The sequence below is a fragment of the Sorex fumeus genome, unplaced genomic scaffold (genome assembly GCF_029834395.1).
Source record: "Sorex fumeus unplaced genomic scaffold, SorFum_2.1 ptg000241l, whole genome shotgun sequence".
In the NCBI taxonomy this organism is placed as follows: Eukaryota; Metazoa; Chordata; class Mammalia; order Eulipotyphla; family Soricidae; genus Sorex; species Sorex fumeus.
Window position 1 is genome coordinate 1,337,668 of NW_026606298.1, and position 19,796 is coordinate 1,357,463.

Consider the following 19,796-nt stretch of genomic DNA (forward strand, 5'->3'; position numbering starts at 1 on the left):
CGGCCAGGTTGGCTGCATGCAAGGCAAACGCCCTACCGCTGTGCTATGGGTATTATTATAATCACTTGGTCTGGGGCCACACCCTGTAGTGTTCCGGGCTTACTCCTGGCTCTGCACTCAGGAGTCACTCCTGGCTAGGCTCACAGGAGCATCCAGGATGCTGGGAATCGAACCTGGGTCTACAGCATGCAGACAATTGCTTTACCCACTGTACTGTCAATCCAGTCAATGTGGGTATTATTTAATCCTTGAGATACAGGACCAAGTTAAGGGTACTAGAAATAATGTTCTCAAGTCCATACCACTTCCTGTTTCTTGTATGTGTTCCAACCATTAACTTTTTTTGTTTTTGATTTCTTTTGGGACTCACAACTGCCATTTCTGGCTTGAAGGGCTCTTTGCAGCTCTGTGCCTGGGAGACCATGTGGTGCCAGGGATCAAACCTAGGCCTCCCACCTGCAAAGCGTATGCTCAGACCATCGAACAATCTCTCCAGCCCTAAAGTATTAACTCTTTTTTTGTTTGTTATACAGTCCAAGATCCAGAGACTATTAAACTAAGCTCCCGGAAACTCATGGCTGCGTTTGCGGCCAAGCGACCTCTTATTGTCCAGTTCTCACTCTCAGAGAACCTGGCAGGCTACCGAGAGTATCCTGCCCACACGGCAGAGTCTGGCAACCTCCCTGTGGCATATTCAACATGCCAAAACCCAGCAACAATGGTGGGTCTCATTCCCCTGACCCTGAAAGAGCCTCGAATGTGGCACTTGCTAAAATCTCAGGGCTAGGACAAATGGAGACGTTACTGGGGTCTGCTCGAGGAAATCGATGAACAACGGGATGACAGTGATACAGTGATACAGTGAATCAAATCACTGTGAGATACATTTACAAAGTTTTCATGTTTGAGTTTCTGTCATGCAATGATCGAACACCCATCCCTCCACCAGTGCACATTCTCTACTACCAATGTCCCCAGTTTCCGCCCCCCCTTTGCAACCCACCCCCTGCCTGTATGAAAGCACTAATTCTTAAGAGAATATTCCTAGCCGAGATCAGCACCAGGAGGATTACTCCATGGCTTAGAGGCCAGCTGGGCATTCTAGGGAAAAGGGCAGCTCAGATAGAGAAGGGAGCACCAAATAAAGGGTGTTTGGAGGATCCTCCCAGGATGGGAGATGCATGTTGAAAGTAGACTATGGACCGAACATGATTGCCACTCGATGCCTCTTTTGCAGACCAAAACACTCAAAAGGAGAGAGAGAGAGAGAGAGCAAAAGGGAATGCCCTGCCACAGAGGCAGTGGGGGATGGGGGGGATGGGGGGGATGGGGAGTGGGAGGGATACTGGGATCCGTGGTCGTGGGAAATGGGCACTGGTGGAGGGATGGGTATTCGATCATTGTATAATCGAAACCCAAGCACAAAAATTTGTAAGTCTACAACTGTACCTCCTGGTGTTTCACTAATAAAAATTTTTTAAAAAAGAAAATATTCCTTTACCAAAAATTAGACTTTTCTCAAATAATCTTTAATGATCATCTCAAGCAGATAAACCTAGGCATTCTAGAAGTGGTTTACTCAAAGAAAATTTGCATGTCACCCTGAAAAGTCAATTGCCACCCACAGGAAAGGGCCCCGGATAGGTATTAATAAATATAAAAGAAAATTTCTAAGAAAAATAAATAAATTCACTTTTATATACAAATGGAGGGAGGGAGGGAGGGAGGGAGAGAGGGAGGGAGGGAGGGAGGGAGATGAGGGAGGGAGGGAGGGAGGAATCCTAGCTGTGGTTTCACAGGTGTAGCCCTCAAACAAACCTAGGATTTGACCAGCGTTAGAAGACCACTTGAAGGGGGGATAAAAGAACTAGGAGTCAGAAGCCACTCAAAAGCACTCTTAGCCCTGAAAAGGCAAATAGATGACAACTGACCAGAACCTAGAGAGCTTGGACACTGCAGGAGAGTAAGATTTTTCAAAAACCAGCCACCACCCAACTGAGCTCTGGCTTCAGTAAGGAAGCCCCAGGCAAACCTAATCTCTGTCTTTGTTCTCAAAGCTCCCTCTATGGCCTCATCTCAACTAAATCTAATCAAAACCAGAAGTCAAAGAAGCAAGAATTGAAGCAATCCACAATCAGCCTCCGGGAATAAGGAGCTGTTTTGAGAAAGAGGGAGGTTGCAAGTGGAAGGAAAACAAAATAGAGCCAGTTGAGGTCACCTCCTGATTCCTCTGCACCTGCTTTGGCCATTGTGCAGGTAAGAACTTTATGGAAACACACAAAATCCCATCAGTTACTCTGCCCTCAGAGGGCAAAGTCGTTCAACCATGTTCGAAAATCATTGCATTTTAGGCACTCTTTGTTTCAATTCCCAGGGGTGGAAAGTCTATAAGCTCAAAGCAACTCCTATCAAAAAATTCTAATACTGGGGCCAGAGAGATAGTACAGTGGGTAGGGCATTTGTCTTGAACACGGCCAACCCGGGTTGGATCCCCAGCATCCCATCCCCAAACACTTCCAGGACTAATTCCTGAGTGCAGAACCAGGAGTAACCCTTGAGCATCGCTGGGTGTGCCCACCCCACCCTACTCCTCCCCAAATTCCAATACTTCTTTCTTCGTGTGAACAAAAAAAAATCAGCAATATGATCTCAAAATTCATACGGAAATCCCAAGGACCCCAAATAAGTGAATCTTAAAATCCTGTGACCAGGAAAATCTCTCAAAAGGCTGGAGCACATGTTTGGCTTACAGGAGTCCTGAGTTCCGTCCCCAGCAACGCATGTTCACCCATCTCCACTGTGTTCTGCTGGAGCCAACCCCAAGCATGTTACTCTCAAACAAACACAGATCCTAGAAAGAGCAAAGTCAGAAGACTGAGGCTTCCCCAATTTTTTTCTTTTTGGTAATACCCAGCGATGCTCAGGGGTTATTCCTGGCTCTGCACTCAGGAATTATTCCTGGCGGTGCTTGGGGGACCATATGGGATGCCGAGGATTGAACCCAGGTCGGCCATGTGCAAAGCAAACGCCCTACCCACTGTGCTATCACTCCAGCCCCAGCTTCCCCATTTTGAATCTTTCAACAAGCAACAATAATCAAATCCTTGTGGTAGCATAACAGATATTTGACAAAGTTGCATATGGAAATAATAGTTTTTAACAAGAGGAGCTTTGATAACTGGCCATTCGTATCAAAACAATGAACGTGGGTTCCTACTTCACACTGGATAGCACTGTCCTCCCATTGTTCATCGATTTGCTTGAGCGAGCACCATTGTGAGACTTGTTGTCACTGTTTTTGGCAATTGAATACACCACGGGGAGCTTGTCAGGCTCTGCCATGCAGATGGGATACTCTCCGTAGCTTGCTGGGCTCTCCTAGAGGGACGGAGGAATCGAACCCGGGTCAGCTGCATGCAAGGCAAACGCCCTACCCGCTGTGCTATCACACTACATATAAAAACCAACACAAGGGGCAGAGGGGTTGACTCAGCAGGTGGGGGACCCAATTCAGTCTCCATCACCTCATGGCTCCTAAGCACCTCCAGGAAGGACTCTGCAAGCTGTTGTACCAGAAGTAGCCCCTGAGCTTCCCAAGTGGGAAAATTAGAACACCTCTGAGTAACCCAGTTCTAAGAACTGGAAAAGATGAATAAATAGGTCGTGAACCTCAAAGGCATGACAAAAACAGAGGGAGCAAGGGAGCAAGGGTGGTCACATTGCACGAACAGAAACCCAGCCACGGAAGTGATTAGTAAAGGCAAGGAACTTGAATTGTGTTCATCACTGATTGTACCATGTTGTTGTCTATGTTAGCAACCATTGTGTAAGTTAAATGAAAAACTATCCCTCGCTAGGAGCAATGCAACTTGTTATTAGACTTTTAAAAAAACTCTTAGTAGAGGGTTATGGTGCCAGCAGATCAACCTGTACCTGTCGGGTGGGACAAGAGCATTAACAGCCTGATGGTGCCCTCAGGCTTCCTGATATCCCCAAACTGCTGCCGTGTCTTTGGCCAGACCCCAACAAGTTGGGACCAAGTTTCCCAAGAAATCAAATGGCCAAAGTTAGGTATGTGGGAGCCACGCCCACCCCACCCCCACTTCCCTATACTGTACTGGCAGCCATCCCACGAACCAATTCCAGTGCCATTATGTAAGCTCTTCTACCGGCCTTGCTTCAGAGACCCATACATAAATCTCGAAAGAGATCAGAAGCTGCAGTTCATCTTGGACCCATGCATGATTGAAAGAACTGGGGTAAATAAGCGGGGAGGGGGGCGGGTTAACCTGGCCCCTGTCCAAGCAGAGGCCCTGGCAGTCGCTTGCTTCCACAATCCCAAATCGCCGCCGTACCCCTGGCCTGACTCCACTGTCTCAGGAAGGACCTCACCAAGATATCATTTGCTGAAAATTCAGGTATGCGGGTTTTGTGACTGAAATCTCCAGGCTTCCTCCGAGTTGGGATGGGCTGCCTCCCCCAGTTCCCTCTACTTCCAGAAGCCTCAGCAGTCGCATCTACAGCCCAAAGCTGACACCCAGTTGAAAAGCTACTCCAGCCTTCCCGTCCTGGTAAAAATACTAAATACCCTGAACCAACACGATGACCTCTGGGTACCTGTACTGCAAACCCAATGCACAAAAGGAAAAGGAAAGAGAAAAAGGAAGGAACGGACCTCCCACAGAGGGAGGCTGGGGGTGGCTGTCGGAGGATGGTGGGAGGGAACAGGGGACATTGGTGGTAGGAAAAGGACACTGGTGGAGGGGTGGGTGCTGGATCATTGTAGGACTCTAATCCAACTATGAACAGCTTTGGAATGGTCTATCTCATGGATTCGGGGAAGGTCTATCTCATGGATTTGGGGAAGGTCTATCTCATGGATTATGGGCTGGAGAGATAGCACAGCGGTAGGGCGTTTGCCTTGCATGCAGCCAACATGGCCGACCCGAGTTCGATTCCTCTGCCCCTCTCGGAGAGCCCGGCAAGCTACCGAGAGTATTCGATATGCCAGACACAGTAACAACAAAGTCTCCAATGGAGACGTTACTGGGCCCGCTCGAGCAAATCGATGATCAACGGAAGGGCCTTTACCTTTACCTTTATCTCATGGATATTCAATTTTTAAAAAATGTTTTCAAGTAATATAATTTTAAAAATTCAATTTAAAAAATGTTTTAAAGTAATAAAATGTAAAGAAGGGTGGCACGGTAGCACAGCAGGTAGGGCATTTGCCTTGCACGAGGCTAAGACCTGGGTTCGATTCCTCCGCCCCTCTCGGAGAGTCCAGCAAGCTACCGAGAGTATCTCGCCCACATGGCAAAGCCTGGCAAACTACCCATGATGTATTCGATATGCCAAAAACAGTAACAACAAGTCTCGCAATTTGTTGTGAAATGTTATTGGTGCCTGCTTGAGCAAATCGATGAACAATGGGAGGACGGTGCTGATGCAGAGTTCATGCCCGCTTCAGTCGGCTTAATCAGTGGCTAAATAAATAGGACTACTCCTACATTAATTAATCAATCAATCAATCGATCAATAAAAAATTAAAACTCTTAGTGTGAATTGCGTTCAAGGCAAACACAGTAACAACAACCTTCTTGGCAATGGCCAAATTGAGTCTGTGAGTATAAATGGACTGAGTCCTCCCCTCAGCCTCTCCAAGTGTCAGTCTGTTTCTTGGTCAGATTTCTGCAACATCAACACAAAGGCTTGTGCCTGAATATTCCTAACAGCATTATCCACAAAAGTCACATTGGAAACAATTCCAATATCCATCAACTGATAGGCAATACAGGGGGTGGGGGAACCCACAGATTGGATTGTTTGGTCCAGTTTGGGGACCAAGCCCAGCAGCAATGGTCAGGGGCTGCTCCCAGTTCAGTCCTCAGGGGACTCTGCAGTACTGGGCTCTAACTCAGGGTTCCCATGTACTCAGTCCTTTCAGCTCTCTCTTTGGCCCCAACTGGAATATTGCCTAGCTATCAAAAAGAAGTTCCAGGCCAGAAAGGTATTATAGCAGCTAAGCTGTTGCTTCACACAACTTAGTTGTAACATTTTTTTTTTTACGTTAACACACCCAGAGGTGAGCAGTGTTCAGGGCTTAGTCCTGGTGGTGTTGGGGGCCCTTTGTGGTGCTGGGGATCGCACCCAGGACCGTAGATGAACTCTGAGAACGTTATCCTAAGACAGACATAAAGTTTATATATGTTAAATGGTTCCATTTATATTAAATGCCCAAAATGTCCCTGGAGATGAAGAGGTTCAATAAGCTGGGGGCACGTGTTGCATGCGGGAAGCCCAGGTTTGATCCCAGCACTCCACGAGAAACCCCCACAAGCAGAGTCAGGTACTACCTCTGAGCACCACCAGGCATGGCGCCCTCCTCCCCCTCCAAAGAAAAAGTAGGTTCACGGGCCATGATTACCCACAGATGGCAGACCGAGAAACAGGGAAGGGGATTGCCTATAAACACACAGTTTGGAGTTTTTTCTGTTTTGTTTTTTTTGGGGTTTTTTTGTTTGTTTGTTTGTTTGTTTGTTTGCTTTTTGGGTCACACCCAGCGATGCTCAGGGGTTACTCCTGGCTCATGCACTCAGGAATTACTCCTGGCGGTGCTTGGGGGACCATATGGGATGCTGGGAATCGAACCCAGGTTGGCCGCGTGCAAGGCAAACGCCCTACCCACTGTGCTATCGCTCCAGCCCCAAAACACAGTTTGTTTTTGAGAGAGACAGAAACACTCTATAATGTTCATCTAAAAATGCATTCACTGGGAAGGGAAGGGAAGGGAAGGGAAGGGAAGGGAAGGGAAGGGAAGGGAAGGGAAGGGAAGGGAAGGGAAGGGAAGGGAAGGGAAGGGAAGGGAAGGGAAGGGAAAGGGAGGGGAGGGAAGGGAAGGGGAGGAGAGGGAAGGGATGGGGAGGGAAGGGGAGGGGAGGGGAGGGAAGGGGAGGGGAGGGGAGGGAAGGGGAAGGGAAGGGAAGGGAAGGGAGGGGAGGGGAGGGGAGGGGAAGGTTGGGGAGGGGAGGGGAAGGGAGGGGAGGGGAGGGGAAGGGAAGGGAAGGGAAGGGGAGGGAAGGGAAGGGAAGGGAAGGGAAGGGAAGGGAGGGGAGGGGAGGGGTGGGGAGGGGAGGGGAGGGGAGGGGAAGGGAAGGGAAGGGAAGGGAAGGGAGGGGAGGGGAGGGGAGGGAAGGGAGGGGAGGGGAGGGGAGGGGAGGGAAGGGGAGGGGAGGGGAGGGGAGGGGGGAGGGGAGGGGAGGGAAGGGAAGGGAAGGGAAGGGAAAGGGAGGGAAGGGAAAGGGAGGGGAGGGAAGGGAAGGGGAGGAGAGGGAAGGGATGGGGAGGGAAGGGGAGGGGAGGAGAGGGGAGGGGGGAGGGGAGGGGAGGGAAGGGAAGGGAAGGGAAGGGAAAGGGAGGGAAGGGAAAGGGAGGGGAGGGAAGGGAAGGGGAGGAGAGGGAAGGGATGGGGAGGGAAGGGGAGGGGAGGGGAACGGAGGAAAGGGAAGGGGAGGGAAGGGAAGGGAAGGAAAGGGAAAGGGAGGGGAGGGGAGGGGAGGGAAGGGGAGGGGAGGGAAGGGGAGGGGAGGGACGGGAAGGGGAGGGAAGGAAAGGGAAAGGGAGGGGAGGGGAGGGGAGGGAAGAGGAAGGGAGGGGAGGGGAGGGGAGGGATGGTGAGGGAAGGGGAAGGAAGGGAAGGGGAGGGGAGGGAAGGGGAGGGAAGGGAAGGGGAGGGGAGGGAAGGGGAGGGAAGGGAAGGGGAGGGGAGGGGAGGGAGGGGAAGGGAGGGGAAGGGAGGAGAAGGGGAGGGGAGGGGAGAGGAGGGGAGGGGAGGGGAAGGGAAGGGAAGGGAAGGGAAGGGAAGGGAAGGGAAGGGAAGGGAAGGGAAGGGAAGGGAAGGGGAGGGAAGGGGAGGGAAGGGGAGGGAAGGGAAGGGAAGGGAAGGGAAAAGGGGAGTAGAGAAAAGAGGGAGATTGAGGACAGGAAGGTGAGGGGGAGGTATAAGAGAGAGCTGGGGAGATGGGGGGAGGAGAAAAAGGAAGGAAAAAAGAAAGAGAAAAGAAGGAAGAACACTTAAAGAAAAGTAAAAGAGTACAGTGTGAATTTTTAATCGATCTTACCGAGTCTAACTTTCAAACACATCATAGCCACCTGGCACTCATTTCTAGGCCACGTTGGTATTTCCACGCTGTATTCCCGAAGAACAGCTCGCAAGTGTCGTGTCTGGTCCCTGATTTTCCCCTCGGGCCCTTTCCTTCTAGATGGCTGGCCTCCCTAAGGGAGAACAATTCTGCCACTCCTGCCTAAGGCTGTCTTGATCCAGGTTTCTGGTCTGTAAAGCCACCGGAGCTGACCCCCATGTCCAGGTGAGAAACGGAGCCTGAAGCGACTGGTCCCCGGTCATCGCTCCTGGCTGCATCCTCTTCCCAAAGCTGTGCATTCAGTCCAGGGTGTGATTAATGGGCTGTAGCGGGGCCCCAGGTCCTTCCTGCCATCACAGAGACCGCTGGTGAGCAGTAATGTGGTAGCCGTGTTCCCCACACACACTTGAGAATAAGAGTCACTTTGAACTGTCAGGCAAAGTTCAATTTTTCTTTTGTCTATTTTGTTGGGTGAGAAAGAGACACACACACACATCATGTGACTGATTGATGGACTGGTCCATGGAACCCGACTTTGGGGCTGCAAAGGCCTTCTTCACCCCCAGGTTTTGTACACTCAAGTATCGACAATAAACATTTGAGTGGTTCTGGAGGGAAAACACCCAGAAGTGCTCAGGGTTTACTCCTGACTCTGTGCTCAGGGATCACTTCTGGAAGGGCTCAGAGGACCACGTGTGATGCAGGGAACCAAACCCAGGTGAGCCACATGCAAGGCAAGTGCCTGACCAGATGTACGATCCCTCCCGCCCCTGAGTAGGGTGACTACTGACAACTGCCATTCACAGGGGGCTTTAGAGTTCATAAAACAGTCCCACACCCTGCTGTGCAGGCTTATCCTTAACTGCAAAGTTAGTAGAATTGTCCCCATTAAATAGATGATCAGAAAAGTCAAGTGGTAGGCAAAGCAGGTTCTCAACGTTTAAATGCCACTAGGGACCAGGCTACCTAATCCTTTTTTTCTTTCTTTTTTATTTTTAAATTTTTAGTAGTGAAACACCATGAGGTACAGTTGTAGACTTACAATTTTTTGTGCTTGGGTTTCAATTATACAATGATCAACTACCCATCCCTCCACCAGTGTCCATTTTCTACCACCATGGATCCCAGTATCCCTCCCACCCCTCATCCCCCCATCCCCCCTCCCACCCTGCCCTAATCCTTTTTTAATCCCCAGTGATTCATTCATTCATTCATTCATTTATTCATCAATTTAACAAGCATATACTCATTCATTTGTTTGCAAAGTACTTAATGAGTATCAATTCCCAAGGATGCAACAGCAAGCCATAGAAAAACCCTGCCCTTAAGGACCCTTACCTTCTAGGAGGGAAGACTAACTGGATAGTACATAAAGACTAAATAAGCCTGGGACCAAGAGAGCTCAGTAGGCAGGAGTACATGCCTTACATTCAAGAAACTCACACTGAAACCCCCCGCCCCCAGCACTGCCTGGTCCCCCAAGAACCACCAGAAGCAACCCCCATGCATTGAACTGGGGGAAATGCCTGAGCATTGCTGGATGTGCGCCAGAATATGTCCCCATGGGACAAAGCTGGGGTTTTTATAAGAGAAGAAAAAAAAGAAGAAAAGAAGTAGTTAAAGAAAAGAGTAGGTTCATGATAAAAAGGTTTATGATAAAAGGCTTCATATATTCCTGGAGACACAAAATCAGTTACCAATTTTCTATAAAGGGTAAGAAGAACCCTGCTTGGTCTATCAGCCAGTTCTTGAACAAGAATTACTTGCTCGATGGCTTTTCCAACATTGCTTCGGGCCCAGCGCAAAGGTCTTTGACTCAATTCAAGGGAGACAGGTGATAGTATTTTCCCGTCATGGTCCCTGGACCCACTTCAAAGAGGCTTCATAGATATCACCTCTTCCACCCCCATGCCCGCATGGAGCTGGGCACGCTATGCTTGAGTCCACTTGACATTCAGGGTCGGCCCTAGAGATGTCACACACCAGTTCCTCCAGCCTCCTGAGAGAGACATAATGAACTTGGTTCTGTGGCATCCTCCTCAGTCACCTTCTCATCCCAAACTTCAGGCATTCACCAAGGATTGAGTGAGACGACACAAAGTAATGGAGGGCAGAGTCTCCCAGCAGGAAATCCATCGCTGATGCCCAGAATCACAGGGTTGCCAAGCACCGCAGGAGCAAGTCAGAGTACCGCCAGATGTGCTTCAAAAACTAACCAACAAATCTTCAGGCCTAGAACTCTCAGCTGTGTGTGTGTGTGTGTGTGTGTGTGTGTGTGTGTGTGCTAGTGGTATGCTAATAGTAAGAGCCCATAGGGCCATTTCTGTGTTCATTTTCAGGACAAAATTCAACACATTACATCATATCATCTACACGTTACTGTGAAATAAACTTTGTTCTACAAACTATTGGCAACTTTTTACACGTTTGACCAACTATTGGCAGGTATAAATGTTCTCAGGTGTTTAAAGTAGATATGGTTAAAGTCCGTAGATGAGGTGCATTAAAATGTTTTTGTTTGTTTTTTGCTTGGGACCACACCTACAGGTGCTCAGGGGACCAAGGCAGTGCCAGGGATCAATGCCTGGACTTCTAGCATGCAAAACATATGCTCAGTCAGCTGAGTAGATCTCTCCAGTCCCCAGCAAATACATTTGGGTTTAGAATATTTTCAACCACCGTGGGTTTATTGGAATATAGGTCAAGACCATCTGTGGTAAGAATCGGAAGAGTAGGAAACAAGTTATCGGACTGAAGAAAAGGTAGACGATAATCAAGCCAAAACTAAAGAAACAACCTATAAATATCATGACTCACAGAGCACCTTGCATTGGATAGACAAGCCAAGTCCAGAAATAGGCAATATTAGATACCTTGGAGTTGTGGACCAGAGAGATAGTACAGGTAGTAAGGTGCTTGCTTTGCATGCATGAAACCTGGTTTGATTCCCCCATACTACATATGGTCCCCCAAAAGCCCCATCAGGAGTGATTCCTGAGCACAGTACCAGGAGCCAGCCCTGAGCACTGCTAGGTATGTGCCCCCCCTCAAAAAAAAAACATCCCAATTCCCTACTGAAAAAATTCGAAACTGGGCGTAACCAAGGATGACTGAAGCCAAATTCCTTCTCTGGACCCTTCCCATTGTAAGAAGTTAGTTGGAATCTTTGTTTTTTGTTTTGAGGCCTAATGTTGGCTGTTCAGGGATTCAGGAGATCATGAGATACTGTGGATCAAACCTGGGTCTCCTCCACTGAGCACATTCTCCACTGAGTTCTCTCTCCAACCCCCAAATCAGCATTTATTAACTTTAATACGGTATGGTTTGTATTTCCAGGTTTAATTTTATCTTTCTTTTTTTTTTTGGGGGGGGGGAAAGGGAGCCACACCCTGCGATGCTCAGGGGTTACTCCTGGCTCTGCACTCAGGAGTCACTCATGGCGGTGCTCAGGGGACCACATGGGATGCCGGAGATTGAACCCAGGTCAGCTGCATGCAAGGCAAACTCCCTACCCACTGTACTATCGCTCCGGTCCCCAGGTATAATTTTTATTTTTATTTATTTATTTTCAAATTTTTATTAGTGAAACACCATGAGGTACAGTTGCAGACTTACAAATTTTTGTGTTTGGGTTTCAGTTATACAATGATCGAGTACCCATCCCTCCACCAGTGCCCATCCTCCACCACCACGGATCCCAGTATCCCTCCCACCCCCTACCCCCACCCCCATCTCCCCCTGCCTCTGTGGCAGGGCATTCCCTTTTGTTCTCTCTCTCCTTTTGGGTGTTGTGGTTTGCAAAAGAGGCATTGAGTGGCAATCATGTTTGGTCTATTGTCTACTTTCAGTGTGCTTCTCCCATCCTGGCCAGGTATAATTTTTAAAAAGAAAATGTCTGTGTTTAAAACATTTCATTTGTGTGTGTGTGTGTGTGTGTGTGTGTATCTCCACTAGAATTTGTGTGCTTTGTTTGGGGGAGAACATGAAAGATAAACCTGGGCCTGAGAGATAATATAGTAGAAAAGGTGCTTGCATCACATGCAGAAACCTAGATTCAATCTGTGATAGATCAGATCATCCCAACAACATGAACAAGGGTGATCCTGGAACACAGAGCCAGGAGCAAGCCCTGGGTACCGTCAGGTGTGGACCCTTCTACCCCCCCCATCTAAGTTTCTGGTCTTTGTAATTGTGAGAACCACTTTCAGTGGTCCTTTCTAATCGAATTCCCCAGTCTGATGTTATGGCAAGAACCTGTTTCAAAAGTACAGGTTTGTGGGCCAAGGAGCTAGCACAAAGGTTTATTTATTGCCATCAAAGAGATCATACAGCAGGTAATGCTATTTAATACCTTGCACACATTGATCTATGACACCACATAGTGCCAGGGGTGATCACTGAACTCACAGCCAGGAGAAAGCCTCCAACATCGCCAGTGTGAACCCCAAAATTAATTCATCGTTCATTGCTCATACTACCCCTATTTCCAATCTTATTTAAAAAAAAGTTAAAAACTGTATTTTGTTAAGTGGTTACTTCAGAGAGCTCATGGACCCTTCACTTCATAAACTCTTGCGGATTTGAGCAATCCTCGTTCTTGTCTTTATGCGTAAGCATAATGGATTGGCCACACAGCCACACTTCCTTCCCTCCAAACTTTATAAAGCAGAGCTCAGCTGCCTCTGGAATTACAGCCTGTGGCCAGTCTGGTTCTGCCTCCTGCCCACCACTCACACGCTTAGATTTTTCCTTGTATGGCCCTAAAGTTTCTAGATGATTGCAAGGTTTTTCTAAAATAAATATCTGGTGGGCGGCACATCCAGCAGTGCCGAGGGCTCAATCCTGGTGGGCATAGGGGGACCATATGGGATATTGGGGATTGAACCCAGGCTGGCAACATGTAGGGCAAACACCTGTGCCCACTGTACTATTACTCTGGATCCAAATTAAGTACCTTGATCACATTTTCCTGCAAATGTTTTGTCTCATGGTACAGATTCTCTTTTTTGTTAATAACTCTGCCAAGTTTACTACATGCATATCTTCTTTAGGAATACCAATGATTTTTTTGTGTGTGAGTTCATGCATTTATTTTTTTGCTGCTAGGAATTGAACCCAGGGCCTCACACAGGCAAGACAAACGGCCTCTAGCTGAGCTGAATTCAAATCCCAGTTATTATATTAGAGTTCCTTGCAACTGTGCTCAGGTCTTACTCTTGGCTCTGCTCTCAGTGGGGGGTAGGGGGGCATATGGAGTGTGAGGGGTGAAATCTGGGTGAGCCAAGCGTAAGGCAAGTGCCCTACCAACTCCAGAAACCATCTAATTGTTGTTGGGTTTTCCTCCATTTCATAGTGTGACATTGCTTTTAGGGTGTCTTGCATATTTGCTGGTTTTTGGTCACAAATACTTTATTTTGGGTTGCTTCTACGAGGCCTTTACATACAAAAGTGGTGGCCTCTGTATTTTCCTTTTAACATTTTGGACATCATCTGGGACTTGATAATGTCAGCTAAGAAGGTTATAAGGGATCAAGAAGAGAGGAAAGACAGATAAGAGAGGAGAGGAAGGAGAACGGAGAGATGGGAGAGAGAGAGGAGAGAGAGAGAGGAGAGAGACAGGAGAGAGAAAGAGCATCTGACCAGATGATTGATGAGGAAGTCCCTAAAGAACCCCATTATTTTTGTGTGTTGGTCTGTTTGCGGGCGTGGGAGGGGGGCATATCCTGTGGTATTCAGGGCTTACTCCTGGCTCTTTGTTCAGGGATCACTTCTGGTGGGTTTCAGGGGGTTTTGGGGTTATGGGGTTTTGGGGTTCAAACCAAGATTGGTCACGTGAAATGTCCTACCTGCTATACTATTGCTCCAGCTCTGTGAAAAGTCCAATTCTTAAAGCTTTTTGGGCATGATTAATGGAATTGTCCTCTGTGTCAGTTCCAAGTTCTTTTACAAAACTCACAGTTCCCGAGATAAACCTACAACTGCTCATTTCTATTATATGTTGCATAGTTATAAAAAATAGATTAGGTTATTAAGAAACAGCAGTCATACTACTAGACTCTACCCAGCACTGGGAAAGCAGTAAAATCCCCCTCTGAGCATTTGCTCTGATCAGGAGTGTGGCATACAGTTCCAACCTTACCAGACATAAAGTTCTCTGTGTCAAGTAAATGTGTAACTGAGAAAAACGAGACAACTCCAAAGGTGGAAAGGGTTTGTTGTTCAAACACACACAAAATTTGCTAGGCAAAGATAAAATCAAGAAATCAAGGAGACATAGATAGACACATAAGGTATAGATAAATTGTATTTTTATAAACAAATGAAAGAAGACAGGAGTTAATAAAAATAAACATGGCTAAAATGAGCTCTGATATGATTGAGTATTTGGAGTTTATTTTCTTCAAGCTTTCTGAGCCATTTTTTAAAACTATCAGATCAATAGACCATCTGATAATAGATAGCTTTATTATCAATTTTAGTATGTACCTACCTATACTAACTACTTTATATTCTCCAGTAGTCTAGGGTTGAAATATAAAAATTTAAGGAATCAAATTTAAAGAAGGCCTTTGATTCTGTTGGGATAGAAGCAGTCATCGAAGCCCTAGCCAAACAGGGAGTTCAAACGTGATACACCAGGATCCTCCATGAGCTGGATTGTGGATTCACTATACCAGGATCTCACCATTCTACGAAGAAGTGATCATCCATGTCAAGAGAGGGGTTCAGCAGGGTGATACCATTTCACCAAAACTGTTCAGTGCCACCCTCGAGAACGTCATGCAATGACTGGAATGGGAAGAAATGGGAGTGAAGATAGATGGTCGGCAACTACACCACCTCTGCTTGGCTGATGACATCGTTCTAATAACACCAAACATTAGCCAAGCGGCACAAATGCTGGCCAACTTCGACCATGAGTGTAGAAAGGTTGGACTACAGCTGAATCTCATGAAGACAATGTTTATGAGAAACAGCCTCGTTCCTGATGTTCCATTCTCTCTCAATGGAACGACCATCTCCGAATGCAACAGCTATGTGTACCTAGGTCGAGAAGTCAACATGACAAATGACCTGGCACCCGAGCTGCGCAGGAGGAAGAGAGCAGCTTGGAACGCCTTCAAGACGTCGAAGAAAGAGCTAAGAGGACGAAGAACCTCCGGCTCCGGGCACATCTCTTTGATCCCACTGTTCTTCCTGCATTAACATATGTCTCAGAGACCTGAGCCCTACGAAAACAGAATGAGAACACTGTTCAAGTCTCCCAAAGAGGAATCAAAAGAGCTATGCTTGGAGTAAGAGAAAGTAAGAGAAAGAATCTGGAGTTCCAACCTCTGTTGACTGTCAAGAATCAGGAATGCTTCTCGTTTGTCAAGGCATCGAAAATCAGGTGGACTGGACATGTAATGAGATTTGGAGACAACCGCTGGACTAGAGCCATTACCGACTGGATTCCACGGGACGTCAAAAGGACGCATGGGCCGCCCACCTACGAGACGGTCAGACTTCTCTTTCAAGACCCTGAACGATCGGTTTGAGGCTGTTCATGTTCCTAGAACGAGCAGACACCATTGGGCTACACTAGCACGTGACAAGGACGAATGGAGATGCTACTGGTGTCCGCTTGAGCAAATCCATGAGTAATGGGATGTCAAGTGATCAAGTGAGGACTCTGCAATGCTAGACCGTGGTTTCCTCAATTGTCAGGGAAGAGATTAGACAATTTTTTTAATTATTGAGTCACTATGAGATAGTCACAAAGCTTTCATGGTTGATTTTCCATTTCTCCACCAGTGTACATTTTCTACTATTGATGTTCCCAGTATCCTTCCCCCCTCATTCTCCCCCCTCTCTCTATGGTAGACAATTCCCTCTCTCTCTCTCTCTCTCTCTCTCTCTCTCTCTCTCTCTCTCTCTCTCTCCTTTGGGGCCTTATGGTTTGCAATACAAATACTGAGAGGCCATCATATTTGGTCCTTAGTCTATTTTCAGTACACATCTCCCATCCTGGGCTGGAGCGATAGCACAGTGGTAGGGCGTTTGCCTTACAAGCGGCCAACATGGCCGACCCGAGTTCGATTCCTCTGCCCCTCTCAGAGAGCCCGGCAAGCTACCCAGAGTATCTCGCCCACAGGCAGAGCCTGGCAAGCTCCCCGTGACGTATTCGATATGCCAAACACAGTAACAACAAGTCTCATTATGGAGACGTTACTGGGCCCGCTCGAACAAATCAATGAACAACGGGAGGACCGTGACCGTGACCGTGATCTCCCTTCCTGAGCAATCCCTCCAACCATCATTGACTTAGTGATCCCTTCTCTATCCCAGCTGCCTTCTCCCCCAGTTCGTGAGAAAAGGGCTTCCAACCATAGAGCAATCCTCCTGGCCCTTGTCTCTACTGTCCTTGGGTGTTATGTGAGTACATACATTTTCTATGGTTCCTTGTCCCTTTTTGTCTCAAATATGCTTTTTACATTTCCCAGGTGAAACTTCCTAGAATCCAGAGCTGTAGGATCTAATCTCTGTGGCCTACTGGGTGCAGTAACCTATAGCTAATTGTCACTGTGTTCAGGGGTGAGTTTTTGTTTGTTTGGTTTGGGATGACAACCATTATTTAGAGGCTGTTCGGGGCTTGGGTGTTTGGGTTTGTTGTTTTGGAGGAGTGCATATCCAGTGATGCTCAGGGCTTACTCCCGGCTGAGCTCAGGGATCGTTTCAGGCAGGCTCAGAGGACTACATGGGATGCCGGGATTGAACCTGGGTCGACATGTACAAGACAAATGCTCTACCCACTGGACAATCACTCTGGCCCCTGGGTTTTTGTTTGGTTGGCTTGCTTTGGGACTCAGAGGTTATTCCTAGCTCTGTGCTAAGAAGTGACTCTTGGAGGAGCTCAGGGGGACCTTGTGTGGTGCAAGAGATGAGACCAGGGCTGCAGTCACTGCACCTGGGTGAAGACATGTGCCTCACCGGTGCTCTTTCTCTGGCCCCATGATCAGGTGTTTTGGATTTTTTCTGAGTTGATGCATTGATTTTGATTTTGGAGCCATGCCTGGCGGTGCTCAGGGCTTATTCCTGAATCTACCCCTGAAGGCTTCTAATTACAGCATCTATTAGATACTGGGGGTAGGGGGGGGGCGGAGGGGAGGGAGAGGGGAGATTAAATTTGTCAGTACACAAAATGAATAAAGCAACAACACAAACCGTAACCATTACCCTTTCTCATGAAAAACTACAGTGATTACTTTTGTAAATCTTACTTTTTTTCTCTTGTTATGTAGACTTTGTAAATTTTAGAACCTGGAAATGCTCGCAGCTCGACAATTTAGGATACAGACATAATATTCACAAATATACACCAGTGCACATCTCCTAGAATCATCCAAAAGATTAAAAAACCTTGATATTTATATAAAATTTAGATATCTCTTAGCACCTCTCATTAAAATGGTTTTTTTTTTTTTCTTTTCCTGGCATTGCCGGTAAAAACAAATGAATCTATGAACAAGGAAACTTGCTAATTTATAAAATACAGATTTTGAGTAGTCTGCTGTTTGGGGGGGCAACACCTTTCCCTCCTCCCCTGCCCCCCACTCTGTGTTGGAGACTGATCGTAACAAGGCGTGTGTTCTGTCCCTAAGCCCCAGCCAGGCCGGGACTCAGCTCCTCCTAGTTCATCCCAACAACAAGCACTTCTCCCCTCCATGGCCTTTCTTTTTTAGTTTATTTATTGGTTTCTTCATTTGTTTATTTTATTGATTCACTGTGAGGTACAGTAACAAAACTTTCCTGTTTGACCTTTGATCGTACAGTCACCAAACACCCACCCCTTCAGCAATGCCCGTTTTCCACCGCCAAGGTCCCCAGTATCCACCCCCCTTCCGCCCCATCCCACACCTCCCCCTGCCTGTGTGGCAAACAATTTGCACAATATTCTCTTTCCCTACTTTAGTGACCTTCAATATTTCGAAACCAGTCCTACCACCACTCATACCTGCCAAAAATGCAATGCTAGACAATGTGTTTTGTATTGCTTGTTTTGGATACAATATGGGCTGGAGCGATAGCACAGCAGTAGGGTGTTTGCCTGCGCGCAGCCAGCCCAGCCGAGCCGGGTTCGATTCCTTCGCCCCTCTCGGAGAACCCGGCAAGCTAACAAGACTATCTTGCCCACACGGCTGAGCCTGGCAAGCTCCCCGTGACGTATTCGATATGCCAGACACAGTAACCACAAAGTCTCCAATGGAGATGTTACTGGGCCCGCTCGAGCAAATCGATGAACAACGGGAGGACAGGACAGGACAGGATACAATATAATGTCGCGTGGCCGCACGCTCTAGGAATTCTAAAATCTTACTAATTAGGGTCTGGGGGGCTGGAGCAATAGCACAGCGGGTATGGTGTTTGTCTTGCACGCGGCCAACCTGGGTTCAATTCTCAGCATCCCATATGGTCCCCTGAGCACCGCCAGCAGTAATTCCTGAGTGCAGAGCCAGGAGTAACCCCTGTGCATTGCCGGGTGTGACCCAAAAAGCAAATAAATAAATAAATAAATAAATAAAATCTTACCAATTAGGGTCTGAAGAGATCGCTGCAGCAAGTTGCTCAGGTCTGAGATTCGTTTGTGTGTCTCTGGATGGTGGCCGTGTGGGAGCTTAAGTAGAAGGTGACTGGATGTGGCTTCATCTCTGAGTCCCATTGGTACGGGGGGAAAGAGAAGGGCCCACTCCTCCCCTGTCCCATGAGGCTTGGCATTTGCTGCTACTGCCACTCATACCTGGAGTTTGGTGCTGAGGACAGGTGGGGGGACAGCACCTGCCCCCATCTGGAGCAGCCCAGCAGAAATGGCTTATTGCAAAGTCCGGGGCCACCTCTGCAGCAAGTTGCTCGGGTCTGAGACTCACTTGTGTGTCTCCATGGCCTTTTGTTTCCCTAAAAAACCGTGACAAGGTTCACGATCACGATCACGACCATCCTGTTGTTCGTCGATAGCCTCGAGCAGGCCCCAGTAACGTCTCCTTCGTCCTAGCCCTGAGATTTTTTAAAAAGTGCCATATTCAAGGCTCTTTCAGGGTCAGGAGAATGAGACCCATCATTGTTACTGGTATTTGGCATATTGGGTATTCCACGGGGAGTTTGCCAGACTCTGCCGTGTGGACAGGTGACATTCGGTAGCAATAAACCGAATGTAACCTGTAATGTAATGTAAACAATAAGCAAGGTTACAATAAACCAATTTTAGGGGTCATTGTTTTGCAGTTAGGGATCAAATCTAATGCCTCACACTTGAGGTGTGAGCTCTGCTTCCCTAGTTTTTTGCCTCAATCAATTATTCTGACCTGCTGGGCACGTGACTTTGCAGTAGAACATTTGCCTTGCGTGTGTGAGGCCCTGGGTTTTTTTTTTTTAATTTTTTTTCTTTTTTGGGTCACACCCGGCGATGCACAGGGGTTACTCCTGGCTCTGTACTCAGGAATTACCCCTGGCAGTGCTCAGAGGACCATATGGGTGCTGGGAATTGAACCCAGGTTGGCCGCATGCAAGGCAAACGCCCTACCCGCTGTGCTATCTCTCCAGCCTCTCTTTTTTTGTCTCTAATTTTTCCAAAAGCAGGGATGGAGCAATAGCACAGTGGGTAGGGCGTTTGCCTTGCAT